At 40.8% G+C, this 14,717-nt stretch overlaps 1 protein-coding gene across 5 annotated transcripts in view; it reads right to left on the bottom strand.

Annotated features, from left to right (window-relative positions):
• Positions 1-14,717, bottom strand: part of astn1 (astrotactin 1) — a 361,427-nt gene that overhangs the window by 20,454 nt on the left and 326,256 nt on the right. The window lies entirely within an intron of this gene.

The raw sequence follows: 14,717 nt of genomic DNA, 5'->3' as shown, positions 1-14,717 counted from the left end.
GACCACAACACACACTTGAAGTACAGTATGTACCTGTAGGGCTTTGTCCAGGAAAATGAAAAGGCTGGTGCTGCTTGACAGGGTTCAGGTGCTGATTTTTAATTTCCTTTTTAAGGCCAGGCTTTATTAAAAAGGTCAGTTATGTCAACGATTAGTGAAAGTCTCCCCTTTCAAAAGATATCAAATGTGTATGACAGTGAGATTGTATTGAGTGAATGATCAGACAGATCATCAGATCAGGTGTCAGATATATTCGACAGCAGAAATCAGGATATGGATCACACCACAGAATGGCAAAAAACACGGTGTGTTCGGTGTCACACTGTACAGTTCTACACATGCAGTCCACCCAGTCTGCTCCACTGTTGCAGATGGATGTTCAAGGGCACCTTGACAGTAGATGCTGAGGGAGAAGAGTGTTTTAGCTAAAGTTTTCTCTCACCTCGAGGTCTACCTCCCCCACCTTTTGCATAATCCATGTCTGCAACTATTTTATGCCTAAAAAACTCTTGACGTCACCGAGAAGGTTATAAAAACAACACACACGATCACACACATTAAGTAGGTGTCAAAACCTTCAAAAAGCCCCAGTAAAATAAAGGTGAAATGAAACTCTTGTGTGAAACAAAGTTACAATATGCTATTTTTAGTTTACATGTTCAACATGATTAAAAAGGAATTTTGAGTAAAGAATCATGAGGAATCATGATCAACCTATAACAACAAAAGCTTGTAAATGACACAAAATGTAAAAAAATATATTTTATATTTTAAGAGATTTGAAAAAAATCTGCCAGCTTTAAAGATACAAACAGGGAAAAGGTACAGTGGTGTGTATACACAAGAATGTGCTTCATACACACCTCTGAGTTGGGGGGGTTTCGCCATACACCAATCTAAAAATGGCATGTTACAGTCTTTCATGTTAACTGTGGCATTAAGTGCGCATGGGAGCTTCTTGTTCACTGACTTTCACCTTTAAGGCAGTGCCCTCTTCTGGGTAATAGGAGTAATGCCCTTCCCTTGTTGTCGTTCCATAACCGCAAGCTAGTATCTAAAATTGTGCACATGACAGACTAAAACAACATAGACCATACTAAAATGCAAAAAGAAGAACTGCAACAAAGCTAATGACAGCTAACTGGAGGGAAAGGCATCCCCAGAAGGAGATGTAATATTTGCTAACAGTGTTATATTGCTAGCTGATCAGCGCAATCCAGACCACTGTTACCTCAACAGCTGCTAAGGTTTCAAGCTCTTTTAAAGAGCCCGGTTGCCCATCCTGTGTGATTTGCTCTGTGAACATACCAACAGTTGAAAATAAAGCAGCACTTTTACACAAGTGGTTTCCTTAAGTATGCTACAAATTTGAGGTACAAATTTTTTTCTTGAGTATTTCCACTTTACACTTCTACTCCACCACATGTCAGAGGGAAATACTGTACTTACTGTACTTTTACTCCTACGTTTATTTAAATTGCAATTTATTTTGTAGATTTTACATGCAAATTTTTTTTTCATTTTCCACACACGCACACACCATTCCATACTGTTACCTCCGTCTGATTTTTACTTGTAATTAAGTCATTCTATCCTCAGCATATCCACCTACCAACACACCACTACACCACTGAATCAGATAACACCTGTATTCACCTGAGCCTCTCACATGAGAGAGAACCAAGCCTCTGACCTCCACCTCCTCCTCCATCACCTCCTCTTCAGGGCTTCTTTCCCCGGGCTGGTGGTGACACACGCAGCGAGCTATGTTTTCCCAGCTGGCACTGCGTACGTCAAAAGGGCATTTGGCCACCGAGGTGTGCCTTTCACTGTAAGGGGAAAAACCCTCTGCTTGGAAAAGCCAAGTCAGTGTGTGTGCGCAAATGTGTGTGAAGTGATGGGTTGCTCTGAGGTGGTCATCTGTGACCCTCGGCTACACAAGCAGTGCCTGTCTGTGTGTATTTATACAATGTGTGTGTGTGTGTGTGTGTGTGTGTGTGTGTGAAGTGATGGATGCCCCGAGGTGGTCGCTTGTGCCTTTCCTTCAAAAGAGCTTTCCCTCTTGTGTGTTGCCTGCATGTGTGTGTGTGAATATGTCTACTGTATGTGTGAATGATGGGTGCTCTGAGGTGGTCACCTATGTCTCCCCTGTCGACCCTGGCCTGTGTCACCAGCTGGTAAACAGAAGGCAAAGTGCCATGGAGTCAAAGAGAGAGCCTGAGGATGAAAAAAGGTGTGCAGCAGCTGTCAAAGAGGTGTTTACCCAGCGCAGAGACTGACACACGAGTGAAAGATATAAGCAGTGCTGGAGATGTAAATGAAAAGTGACATTGTGAGGCTTTGCACCACTTAGCATATTAATTGGCGGTTGGAATATCTGTCTTGCGTGTAAGAAGGCGTACAAAAAGGAAACAGTGTTTAAACCCTCGCTGGAGGATGCAGTTTGGAAATATGTTGAGTAATTCTCTCAATATCTGAGCAAGTAGAGTTCTAAATGGGAAATTGCGACGAACATCAATCTTCATATACAGTTAAAATCTGTCTAAACATCACAATATTAGCTTTTCAGTTTGGATTTGTGAATATAGTAACTACTTTCTTGGCCATGCTTACCACAACTGTCTCATACTGCAGGCCTTTATGAGGCTAACTAAAACGTACTACACAACTCGAATAAAAACAGCCTAGATGTGACTTCGACTGGATGTACTCTCATTTTTACAAACAAACTGGCACAAAATCATTTATTTTGTGGCTGGAAAAATAGGAGAAACCAGCATGGGAGCTTTTTATTTTCCCCTCCAGCTCCAGTAGAGTTCAAGAAAAACACAGGAGAGAGAGGGGTCAAACAATTTCCTGTGTTTGCTTTTCTGTCACATCTCACTGTAAGAGCACTGATTCCATTGGCTGGACACATGAATAGACTGGCATTACCACTCCGGTGGAACAATGCCGTGCTTTTTGAATGGGGCTTTCATGAGTGAGTCAGTACTGAAACATGCTTGTTGAGCGGGCCTGTGATGCTTCTACACATTGAATCAACAAGTCTTCCAACTTACATGACAAAGGTGGTTGTTACCTTGCAAAATGATCTGGTGCCTTTATCATTAGGATGACAAAGGACACTAAAAGACAATAGCCACTCCACCCACAGCCTGTTCACCCTGCTGCTGCCTGGCAAGTGATACCGAAGTACCTGCTGCTGCTCCACCAGACTACAGAGCAGCTTCTTTCCTCAGGCTGTGAGACTCCTCAATTCATCCTCCGCACTCCACCGCAAACAACAGCCTATTTTTATGACATATTATTTATTATTCCATTTATATAACTTCTGTTTTGTGAACAGCACTAAGGGACAACAACTAGCATTTAGTTAGACAACACCGTGTTATCAAATGATAAATAAATTAACCTTGTACCATGTTTGTCATTGGCTTCCATTACGATTGTTCAATCGATGATCATCACACAAATGATGAGCTCGTTTCAACTCTTCCATATGTATACAGACTCAGACTCATACAGACTCAAAGAAGCAGGCTACCTCTTGCTGGTGCACTGGTGCAAGTAATTCAAGACTGAGATAATCTGCTTTTCCCCAACTTTGTTAAAGTGCTTTTGGAACATTTCCATAAAGCTGACCATTTTCTCAACTTTGCAACACCTTTTCTTTGACTACATTTGAGTCTTGAATCGCTGTGGGTGGGACAGGGGTGGCACTAGAGTGTTATTTAGAGGTTCCAGTCACAACGAATGGCAGCCTGTTGTGCTTCTGGTGTTTCAGCTAATATGTGTGAATGCAGGGTGACTGCAAAGAGATCCGATTGTAGTTCAGCCAAAGCTATTAAAATGCGTCAACAGTCTGAGTTTTGGAAATTCAAGTCTGTATCTCCATTTTGTTAATTGGGTTTAATGTTGTTCTGGCGATTCCACTTAACAGGAATCCCTCTGCTGCAGCTCAGTGATGAAACAGTGGAAGACACCGGAACACTATGGAATTTTGTTCTGAAGGGACCATAACTTTGGAAGGTACCCAATGGTCCCGATCATGCTGAGAAGAAACCAACATTGACTGTCGGTAGGGGATGAGATGCAAAGCTTCTGCACTCCCAGTTGTCCAAACCAACCTCTGCTCTCAGAGATTTGTTGGCACTGCCACAATGTTGTGCTATGTCTGCCTTTGCTTCTGCAAGACAACAGTCATTGTTCCTGTGGCTGCAAGAAGCTGCGTGTTTTTTCTAAAATTTTCAGATCTAATGATAATTGTGATTTAATAAAACTTGGGTCTTATTTGCGTAGTCTTAGCCATCTGTCTGATTGGTGTTAATAGCATTGTACTGACCAAGTTAATTGCTGAGATCTTTGGTCATGGTGATATTGCTGAAAAGAAATCTGCTATATTCTGACTAAACTGTTGGCTTGTCTGATCATCTCACTGCTCTTGTCTCTTGCCCTTTTGGACTTTGTTTTAGTGATGTTGGCATCTTCCCAGATTTCAGAGCACAAAGTTAAAACGATGGCCAAAATATACACAAGCCATAAGACCCCAAGTTATGACAAAAAGGAATTATTTAGTTATATTGCTCTCTTGAACCATATGGCACATTTGGCTTCACCTCAATCACTGATGTCAAGGCATGTATTTTACCTTTGGCAATGTCAAATAGACTGTGAGTGGAAAATTGTTAGCCAAGTACAGACGGGTTCTCCATCCATTCTCACATCATTGTCTGCTCTCACTCCCAGACCACCTTTTTCACATTTGTGCAGAAACTGGTGCAGAAGGAGGAGGAGACTGGCTCAAAACCGATTGTTCATGAACCCTTTAACAAGCCCTTTCTTAAACACAGTCATAAGCTCATTAAAACACAACGTTGGTGTAGATATGGGTGTCTGAAAATATGAAAATACCTTGGAGCCTTTGGATCACCTTCAACTGTGGTGAACTAAGACACATAACATTAATACTCTGTGGGTTCAAGAGCTGCCATCCACTCTTTATCTGTCCAATCTTTCCTGTCAATCCCAGTCTCTTCTGTAAACCTCCTGAAGCAGCAGAAATGCAGTACAGAACCCATTAAAAACAGTTTGAGGAACCCCACTGTGTACTGTCATGATGAGAGGAATGCTTTATGTGGGTGGCCTGCTGGGTAGAAGAACAGAAAGTGCACCTAATTTGACTATAACAAATATCTGAGTCAAAGGAGATGTGTAGCACTGTGAACACTGTGTGCTGCCATGGCATTTATGGCTATGACTCAACACCAGGGGAATAAAAAATACATAGAAACAAAATGTTTCTCCAGTGCGTTGATTGTTGACAGACAGCTAAAAAAATGAAATTGATTTTGGAAGAGAATCAGAGGAATATTTCACCCTTGACGGCTGCTGACTTGGCCAGCCTGTGACAGGTGCTATGAACCTGAAAGTTCCTACAAAAAACCAGCATGTGAAGAATTCTGACCTTTTGCACTTCTACGCACTGTTATCACCTGATTATTTCATTTAGAGGCTTGATTCATAGGCTTGATTCCAGAGTCATTTTATCACTCTGAATCTCTGCCCAGGTTGCAAACTGGTCCCCTACAGGGTTATTATGATTGAATAGATGCATAAGCCTTTCCAAGAATGCCACAACTTTACCAGAGCAAGGATATCCATTATTGACTGTGAGCCACAGTATATAAAGAAAAGCCATTTTTCATCATAGCATGGGTTCAATCGCAATTCTCTATCAAAGTCCTTAAGGTCTCTGCCAATGTTTGATGTGATGAAAAACGAGATGAAAGAGAAATATGTCTTTTAAATAGTGAACAGATTACAGATTATGGCAAACAGCATCTGAATGACACTTTGATTGAAAAAAGGAAAATGGAGGACTGATGATTTATCAAATCTTGGAAGTGGCAACTGAACTGCTGGCAAGAAAGAAATGAGCACATTTCTCAAGCTCAGATTTTTCAAAACATATTGAAATGTATTTTCTCTCAGTTGGTGTAACAGGCTGTACTTCCCACCACCTGAGGAACATGATCCTGCATTTCATTTTTACAGCGCAGGCCAACCTGCTTATCCTAAGATGACATTCGTAGACAGTTAAAGGTTCAGTTGGGAAGTGCTGTAAATCTGTCTATTAAGTGAAATCAGTAAATCTGCCTGAGGCAGGAAATTCTAGCTTGTCCTGGGTGGGCATCAAAGACCTCAGGCAGCCACTTTGGGAGAATCTGTGAATGTGGAACTAAATGTTGTGGAACTAAATGATGTGCGTATGATATTGAAATAAAATGTTGATTATTTAAAAATTACAGCTTTAGGCACAGATCTGCTTGTTTTTGCACTGGCTTTTGAACTCACCCACCTATTGAAGATAAGTAAAACAATATGTATTAAATAATAGTAAATAATAACAGCAATAGTATTTGACCACATGCTAAACTCAATCCTCAAACATCATTGTCCAATCATAGCCAAGCAACCGTATCTAGGCACAGCAGATCTGTCATGCACTGGATACTCCTAACACTGATAAAGTGCGTATGGAGCTCTAAGAAAGTACTGCCAGCTGTAAACATTAGCATGTCTGGTTAAGCTGTAAACATTAGCATGTCTGGTTAATTAGCTTACTTCCTACAGTGGTAATCTAGCATTAATTCCAAAGGCACGGGGCATGTCATTAGATTAGATTAGGTTACAGGTCATGAGAGAAAAATAAATGTTCAGCACCGGAACATGCCACTGTATCCAGGGTTAGCATAAAGATAGCAGCTCTCACTGTTTGGGTTTTCACCTTGCCAAATCCAGCCGAACTTAAATTAGATAGAGTTACATTTGTCAAATTGTCGTGTCCTCAAAAATTCCACAATGGAACAAAAAAGTAGCATCCATATCATGCACACTACTACAAAAGTATAGCATTGCTTACTATTAAACAATCGAGAGTACAAAGGTGAAAACTTCTTGGCCCTATTTTGAGTTTTTTAGGTTTTGTTTTAAGTTGTTTTTAATGTACAAATGTAAATGTGCATAAAACCAGGCAGATGGAAATGGACTAACTGGGTACACTGAGTACAAAATATCAAAAATGACAAAGAATAAAACCAAATTAATTGCCTCTTCACAGATAATAAATTTATATCAGGTTGAGTAAAGCAGAGCCCCATGTGCAATGGAACATCATGTTCTATGCAGAGCATTGCAATGACACACACACACACACGCACACGCACGCATGCACACACACACACACACACACACACACACACACACACACACACACACACACACACACACACACAGATTGTGGAGACCCAGTTTTTTTTTTTTGGGGGGGGGGGGAGCCACAACTCTGAGGAACTTGTCATTCAGCTGGAGTTGTTTACCCTCAGCATTCTTAAAGTGTGATTGGTTGGAAAAATCAAGGATTGCCAGGAGACTGATGTGAGTTATGGGATGTCTCACCTTTTGAAGTCCTGCCTGCTGTCGTCAGTTTAGTTGTGCAGGCCCAGACCCTGAGTGTGTGTGTGTGTGTGTGTGTGTGTGAGTGTAAATCCTCCCAGCCAATCCACTGCTGTTTTTCTCTGCTCCTAATGGAAAGGACAGGTGCTTTAAAGATGCTAATGTTTTTACTGTGGACTCTTAATTTCTATCAGATAGTCCTACATGGAAATAAAAGAGGCCACACTTAAATAATAGTGCCACTAAACTGATGTTCATATATGTTTTAATTCATGGGTGTGCTTTATCATGCCAGGCATTTTCAGAACCTGCGAACAGGACCCACTACTTCCAAAATAAAATAGCAAAACACCCAGAATTTTGACTTGAAACCAATGCTTAACTTGAAACATGCACTCATTCTAACAATGGAAACATGTTCTTCCCCTAACAGGAAATTTATTCTCCAAAATTCAAATGGAATGTTGAACATTTTAGGAAATACACCAATTTGCTCTCTTTCTGACAGTGAGATAAGAAGCTTTATATCAATTTCATGTATGTGTGTTAAATACACACCTGCAGTCACTGGACGATTAGCTCAATGAGAGAGATTATCATAGCACAAAGACTGAGGGCAGGGCTATAGCCAGGCTAGCCTGTACATTATCTAAAGCTCCAAATCACTAAAGCTGCCTAATTAATGAATTGCATCTTGTTTGTTTATCCCCCCTCAGACAACTTAGTATTCACCTCTCTTAACAAACCCAAAACATCAACATTTGTCATTAAGTGTAACAAATGAGATACAACATAATAACTTAAGTGAGTTTCAGAGGCGTTGTTGGGTTTTTTTTTTTAAGCTTTCTTTAAGATAAGCTGTGCTAACACATCCTGACTCCAGCTTAATACACAGAGACAAGATTGACATCAATCTCTCCATCATTTAGAAAGAATATATTATCCTTCCTTCCTCTTTATATCTACAGAGTCTGCCGTGTTGCACCGCCATGTTTCTACAGTAGCTCAGAATGGGAAAAAACAAACAAACAAACAAACAAACAAACATGTTTTTCGTGTTGAGGTGAGGGGTATTTGGTTGGTCACAATCTGTAACTTCATCGCTCCCTACCACTAAATCCAACACACTGGATCTTTAAACAAAGTTTTCAATTTCCAGGCAGGAGAACTCATTCACAGGTCAAAATGGGCTGTGTGATTTATGTGGCACACGAGAACTGTGAGTGTAGGAGCAATCTGAATCACCCTAAACGACATTCAAAAGTCTCTTAAAATACACTCAGTAATCAGTTTGCTAGAATAAAGCTAAAACCAATGCAGTCTAATACAGTCCGGCAATAAATCCTGACATCAACGTGGCAATTGAATTGTACCTCACCACGTAATAAAGCTTATCCCAAAGGTGAAAGCAAACTGCAGCCGTGTTCTTTTAATTCTCTCTGTTTTTCCTCTGCTATGATAGCACCATGTTTCACAGTCAAAGCAGTCATCCACTAAAACAGACGTCAGGTTTCGAGAGGCACATATCATGAACCTGATGAACTGCGAGGAGGGGGTAAAACAAGAGCGGGGAAAAGAGTGGGAGAGAGCTACTGGGAAGTTTACAGTGCCGCGCGCGCACACACACACACACACACACACACACACACACACACACACACACACACACACACACACACACACACACACACACAGATTCTGCCTGTAAAGGTAAACACTTCAGCTAAAATGTTCGCCTTTATCCATCCTTTAACAGGTTTCACTATGGGCTGCCTGGGAATTCATCCACTTCTGTTAAAGCAGACAGCTTCCCTGTAACTCGCTGTAATTGGCAGCTACACACACACAATTGGCAACGAAAGCTTTAACAAATAACATCTGGACTTGGTTGTCTACCTTTCCATTGAATAAACGGCTAAGAGACCAGCAACGCAACAACAACAGATCACCGTCAGAACCCTTCACTGTTGCTTCTTGGCACTTGACCACTGGTCACAACCGCGAGCAGACTTGACATTGATGATTGGCCACACAGAGAGGATTGTTTTCGCAATGGCATCCCACTGGATATGATGGGACTAACTGTTGAATAGAAGCAATAGAACGAGGAAGATGAGGAAGATAGGGATGAAGAGGTCGGGATGGCCTGAAGGTGTCATTTTAAAAAACAGCTTCGCGTGAAAGAGAAGGAGGCACAGCCCTCCAATCAGTGTGTGCTTTCTCCCAAATTGTGTTTAATATGTGTGCTGCCGAGCTGCCATTTGCGTCACGGCAGTATAATTCATTGAACATTACATCTTCAGAGGGGCGATAAATTGTTTTATAATTTGATAGAAGTGCGTCTGACTAAATTGATAGCAGTTGCCGTGAGATTGCTTTGCACGCCACTCGTAAATTTAGCCAAATACGTTAATAAAAGAATGTAACACCTTGTGCAAATGGGGATACAACAGTCAATAACACACCAGCAGTGATTGAGGAGGGGGAAAGCTGCGTGCCTGTCATACCTTGTAAAAAAATCATACAGGTAGAAAGCAATAAAACAAAAGCTGCATGTCCACATATCAGTGCTTTATATATGTATTTATACATGGGGAAGGTCAAGATTTTGGCTTGTCTCAACATTTCTGCCTTCTTTCATCTCCCTGCCTTTCTTTCCCCCCTCCTTCCTTTATTTCTTTCCCTTCAGAATTTGTCTCAACGGAGCTCCCCTCTCTTAGGGGCATTTCACACTGACAGCATTTTTTAAGTGCTTCTTGAGTGATTGGGCTGTCCGTCAGCCGTTCGTCTCACGCAACCAATATGCTTCTGTTTCTCAGTTCACACCGACTTGGTCCAATTTTTTTTTTCTTTAAACTTGCGTGCTTAGTGAAGCACAATCCCCATTGAGAGTCAAATCACGCATATTTCCAACTTTCTATGAACTTGGGAACTAAATCTACAATGCTCCGTAAAGGCCAACAGCCTAACTGTTAGCTTCTGACACTTCAAAAACAAAGTAGTTTTGGAGGCATTACTCTTACTAGACAGTGAAGATCATGGTGAAGACAGTTTAGGCAACCACTGTCCTTTCGGCACCAAGTGAGCTGTGCTGACAAAAGTACAGTTATTAATTTAATCATGAATGGCATCATTGTAATGGTTTCATATAACACAGCACAGACACAATGCATCTCCAAATTAGTGTCATCACATTGTTTACAGCTAAGCTGACATGTTAAATGGAATGAGTGCAGATTTTACACATTAACATCTGTTTATACGTCTTAGGGAGTTCAACTGCACGCATGAAAAAAGTAACATAAAGCCTTCAGGGGCTTCGAACAAGACAGCTGCACCAAATCTGATAATGTCATAACTGATAACATCGGTCAGGGCTGAATACTACAAGTTTGAAAATGAAATTAATCTGAAGGTGTGGAGTTAGAACAAAGTGAGCTTGCCAGACCTCTGTGGCTGCTCCTCATCCCTGTGTGAGGCAAGTGCCTCAGTCTAGCATAACACACTCAAATCTCCAACTGAACTGCAAGCTGTTGGCATGGTGAGTAACAGTGTTAATTATGATGGGCAAAGGAGGGCCTCAGGGGAACAAGTCCATGTAGAAAAAAGGTCAGGATGGATGGACAGGTTAACAAAGCATTACACTTTAATTTAACATGAAAGGCTGCTGTTTGTTTCCTGTCTCCAATCACAAGTCAGTGTTTTTTTTTCTCTGTTTTTTTTTTTTTTCAAGCATGACCACTATTGTTATATCTGTACAAAATTTTTCTCAAATATTGGCATTTGCCTTTGGCATAGCTCAAAACACTAACTTTTTGAGTCATTGTCCAGATACTGGAAGAAAAATCTATTCTTTGCTCAACAGATACAATTGATTTACCATTTAAATTTATGAATGTATTTGACTCTGTTCTACATTAACATCAGCATGTACACACTTCACTTATGTCTTCAGCACAAATACTAAATTAAATGCTGCAACAAAGAGGATGAACCAACAGTTCAGCGGCTCACCATTCTCACACATGTGCTTTGTATTGCAGCACTAGCTATAGTGAAATGTCTCAATCTGGCTCTTTTTAAGTCAGGATTAATATCATAAGGTTCAGAATTGGTTCTGAGGTTAAGCTGACATAGTGACTGGATATGCTAGACAATAATTCAGCAACAGTTAAGGTTCAGTTGCTTGAATCTACTAATACTAATGCTTCTGATAGAAAGCCTTCCTTTTTAGACCATATAAGCACAGTGTGCGCTGCTGTTGTAGCGGTGCAAAGAGGCTTCATTATCTGTTCAACCAACAAAATGGTCTCTCTCTCTCTGGTCTGTGTTTCTATAGGAGGCCGGAATACAACTGAATTAAATGTCAACCCAAAGGCACCACTGAGCCCTGATGTGTAAACCCACAATAAATCCCATTTGTAGTGACAGATTTTGCAGCTTGTGCATACCACTGATTATCAGTTATAAATATAATGGCTCTCCTCTGGATAGCCTCACTACAATTAATTAGAAAAGAGGACAAAACTCAATTCAATTAAACACAAATGACTAACAAAAAATAAAAAGAGCTATGGCTATGAATAAAACATTACCAAAGCAGACAACAAAGAGATGTATGAGCAGTATGAACTCCACAGTGGCTGCAGCCACAAACACATATACTGTATTCAAGCAACACACACGATGCTACATTGTAAGGCAGTAGTGGTTGCTGAGTTCTCTGTAGCTGTTGTACGCCCCTGTCGAAACATCATTCTCTGAGCCTTGTGCATCACAAAGTCCTCAACAATCTGTTCTTGGTTCCACTTCTTTGCTTGACCCTTCTCAGTTCATATTATAACCAGTATATGAATTATGAATAATATCAATTATAACCAAGGGTCTGCAAGATTATGTGGCTAGGGCTTCTGCATTCTTAAACCGTGCTTGGATGCAACCACTTTTTAACTATACTAAGTTACAATAATGCTAACCTTTACACATAATAAAATCCTCCTTGATTTTAGTGCATTGCAAACCATTAGGTCTGGCCCGGGAGAGACTGATTCCTCCTGACACTCGGTCAGTGAACGTACACGTTCAACATATATGTTTTTCAGAGTCTCCTCTCTGGATGTGAAGCCCTCCTGCAGACACAGACACACCAGCAGCATCTTCTCTGCTGCAGCTGCTGATTTAACACCTTTCTTTAGTTCCATTTTTACATGGTTTATCACATTCCTCCCCATCTAAAGAGAAACGCATCTGTGCACAGTGTTATGCGTGACGTAGCTCTCCTGAGGGAACCCCACTGACAGAACTCAAGGTTTATTCCAATATGTCAAGTTCGACTGCAGGGAGGGAGGGACACTTAGAGTCAAGAGTCTGCATTTTTATCTTGTGGCCATCCACACTGATATGAATTGATTTAAAGAAACATAATGCATGATGCACAGACCTATCAGTCATGGGACTGACTCTTTTTTTTTTTTGCTTGAATAATAACAAGCTACTTTGGGTAGAAGAAATATCTGTTTCCATTGCATTATTTGTGCTTTCCAAATAAATATTCAAGTACATCTCTATTCTGTTGTTCATTTGGGTGCACTGTGAGGTGTTTGCACAGGGCAGCAGAGAAGGTTGTGTGTGAACAATAACAAATCCATATGGAGAATGATATAAGCAGGGCTTGAGGTGAATCAGACAGCACTGGAATACTATCACTGAAATGTTTTTCATTAGTTCCATGACCATGTGCCAGAGAGTCTCATTTGCTAGTGCAGTTTAGCCTCTGACATATAGTACATTTATCTTCTTCATGATGATGCCCAAAGAGGCCTATCAGCTTTCCAGTAGAGGTTTCAGCCAAAGCACCCCTCTGTAATTGGCAGTTCAAAGCTACTCACAGGAATTACACAGCTGATGTATGAGATAAAAAAAAATATGGCACCGATAGCATTAATTTGAATAAGACTGTGAGCTTGGTGACAGTCACCACAGCTTAAATAAACATTGCTTTTGTATCTAATGAAGTCTTTCAGTACTACCCTGTGTTGATTGGAAGATTGGAAAACCATAAAATGTGTCCCATCAGCTGTCTGTCCTTGTGGTCAGAGGATTCAGAACTCAGAGGAAAGTGTGAATCTAAATAACCTGACCTTGGCAATGACCAGCAGAAGAAGTAGATACAAAGACGTGGGTATGAGTCTTTGTATGTATTAGGTCATTAATTCCCAGAAGACTAAGTGAAACACTGGCAGGAAAGCATTCCTTGAAGGTGAGGTATCGTTTCTTTCACCACAGGGAGACGTTGAACTCCACCAGAAGAGATTTCAAATATCTTCTATGGAAACACAAACAATCAAATCAGGATGCAGTTATTGGCCATTGAATCTAAAATTGCGGGCATGATAAGGTAACATGGCCTTTAAGATGGTATCGGGGAAAGCAAAATGAATACAAAAGAGAGGCCTTGAAACAGTTCTGGTGCAGGGTGAATCCACTGTCTTGGAGGGTCTCCTGGCCAATCACACCAGGAAAGTGGTTGACATGGCAGGGTCTTTGGCTGATGAAGCTCACCTGGGCCCATAGGCTATAAAAGCTGTCCCATGTGTTCACTGTCTGTCTTCCTACAGCTGGCATCCACCCTGCGTCTTTGTCTTTTTTGGTGAAGAATACAACAATATTGACTCTCTAGTTAACTGAATGAGAAAAGTAACTGAGCTGTTAATTACCTGGAGCATCTAACAAAAAAGATAGCTTAAAGTAAAATATTTGAATGTATTAAATGTGAATCATTACCAACATATAGTAAGCGTGAGTAGATTAAAAACCCTGCAGTAAAATGTCATGGACCTTAAAATCAAATGGTATTTTGTTGAACTGCGCTAGTCGTGGACTAACCAGCACCACTTTCAACCCTGTAGTACTTCACAGGTGTACGTGGCAGAGGAGCACCAGGCCAAAGATTGATGATGAACTTTGCAGTCATAACGTCAGATGTGAAATGTGTGCCTTGGCCACTCGAGTAAAGAGGAATGCAGAGCTGTCAACTGATGACTACCTGTGGTAAATTGGATCAGATGATTGGGGAAGCTGCTAGACTAGATAAACTTCAGTATGCAGTGAGGGTGAACTAGGCCCCTGGCCAGAATATCCCCAACTCCTACCTTTTTAGGAACTTTTCCTGCATTGCAGAGGAAGTTTGGGACATGCAGTAGTTGGGAGGAGTCAGTCAGAATAAGATCATAGATACAAGCTTAAAAATAAACCTTTCTTAG

This window comes from Chaetodon auriga, chromosome 12 (genome assembly GCF_051107435.1).
Source record: "Chaetodon auriga isolate fChaAug3 chromosome 12, fChaAug3.hap1, whole genome shotgun sequence".
In the NCBI taxonomy this organism is placed as follows: domain Eukaryota; kingdom Metazoa; phylum Chordata; class Actinopteri; order Chaetodontiformes; family Chaetodontidae; genus Chaetodon; species Chaetodon auriga.
Note: the sequence above shows the minus strand (reverse complement) of the source record. Positions and strands in the feature narration are given on the sequence as shown.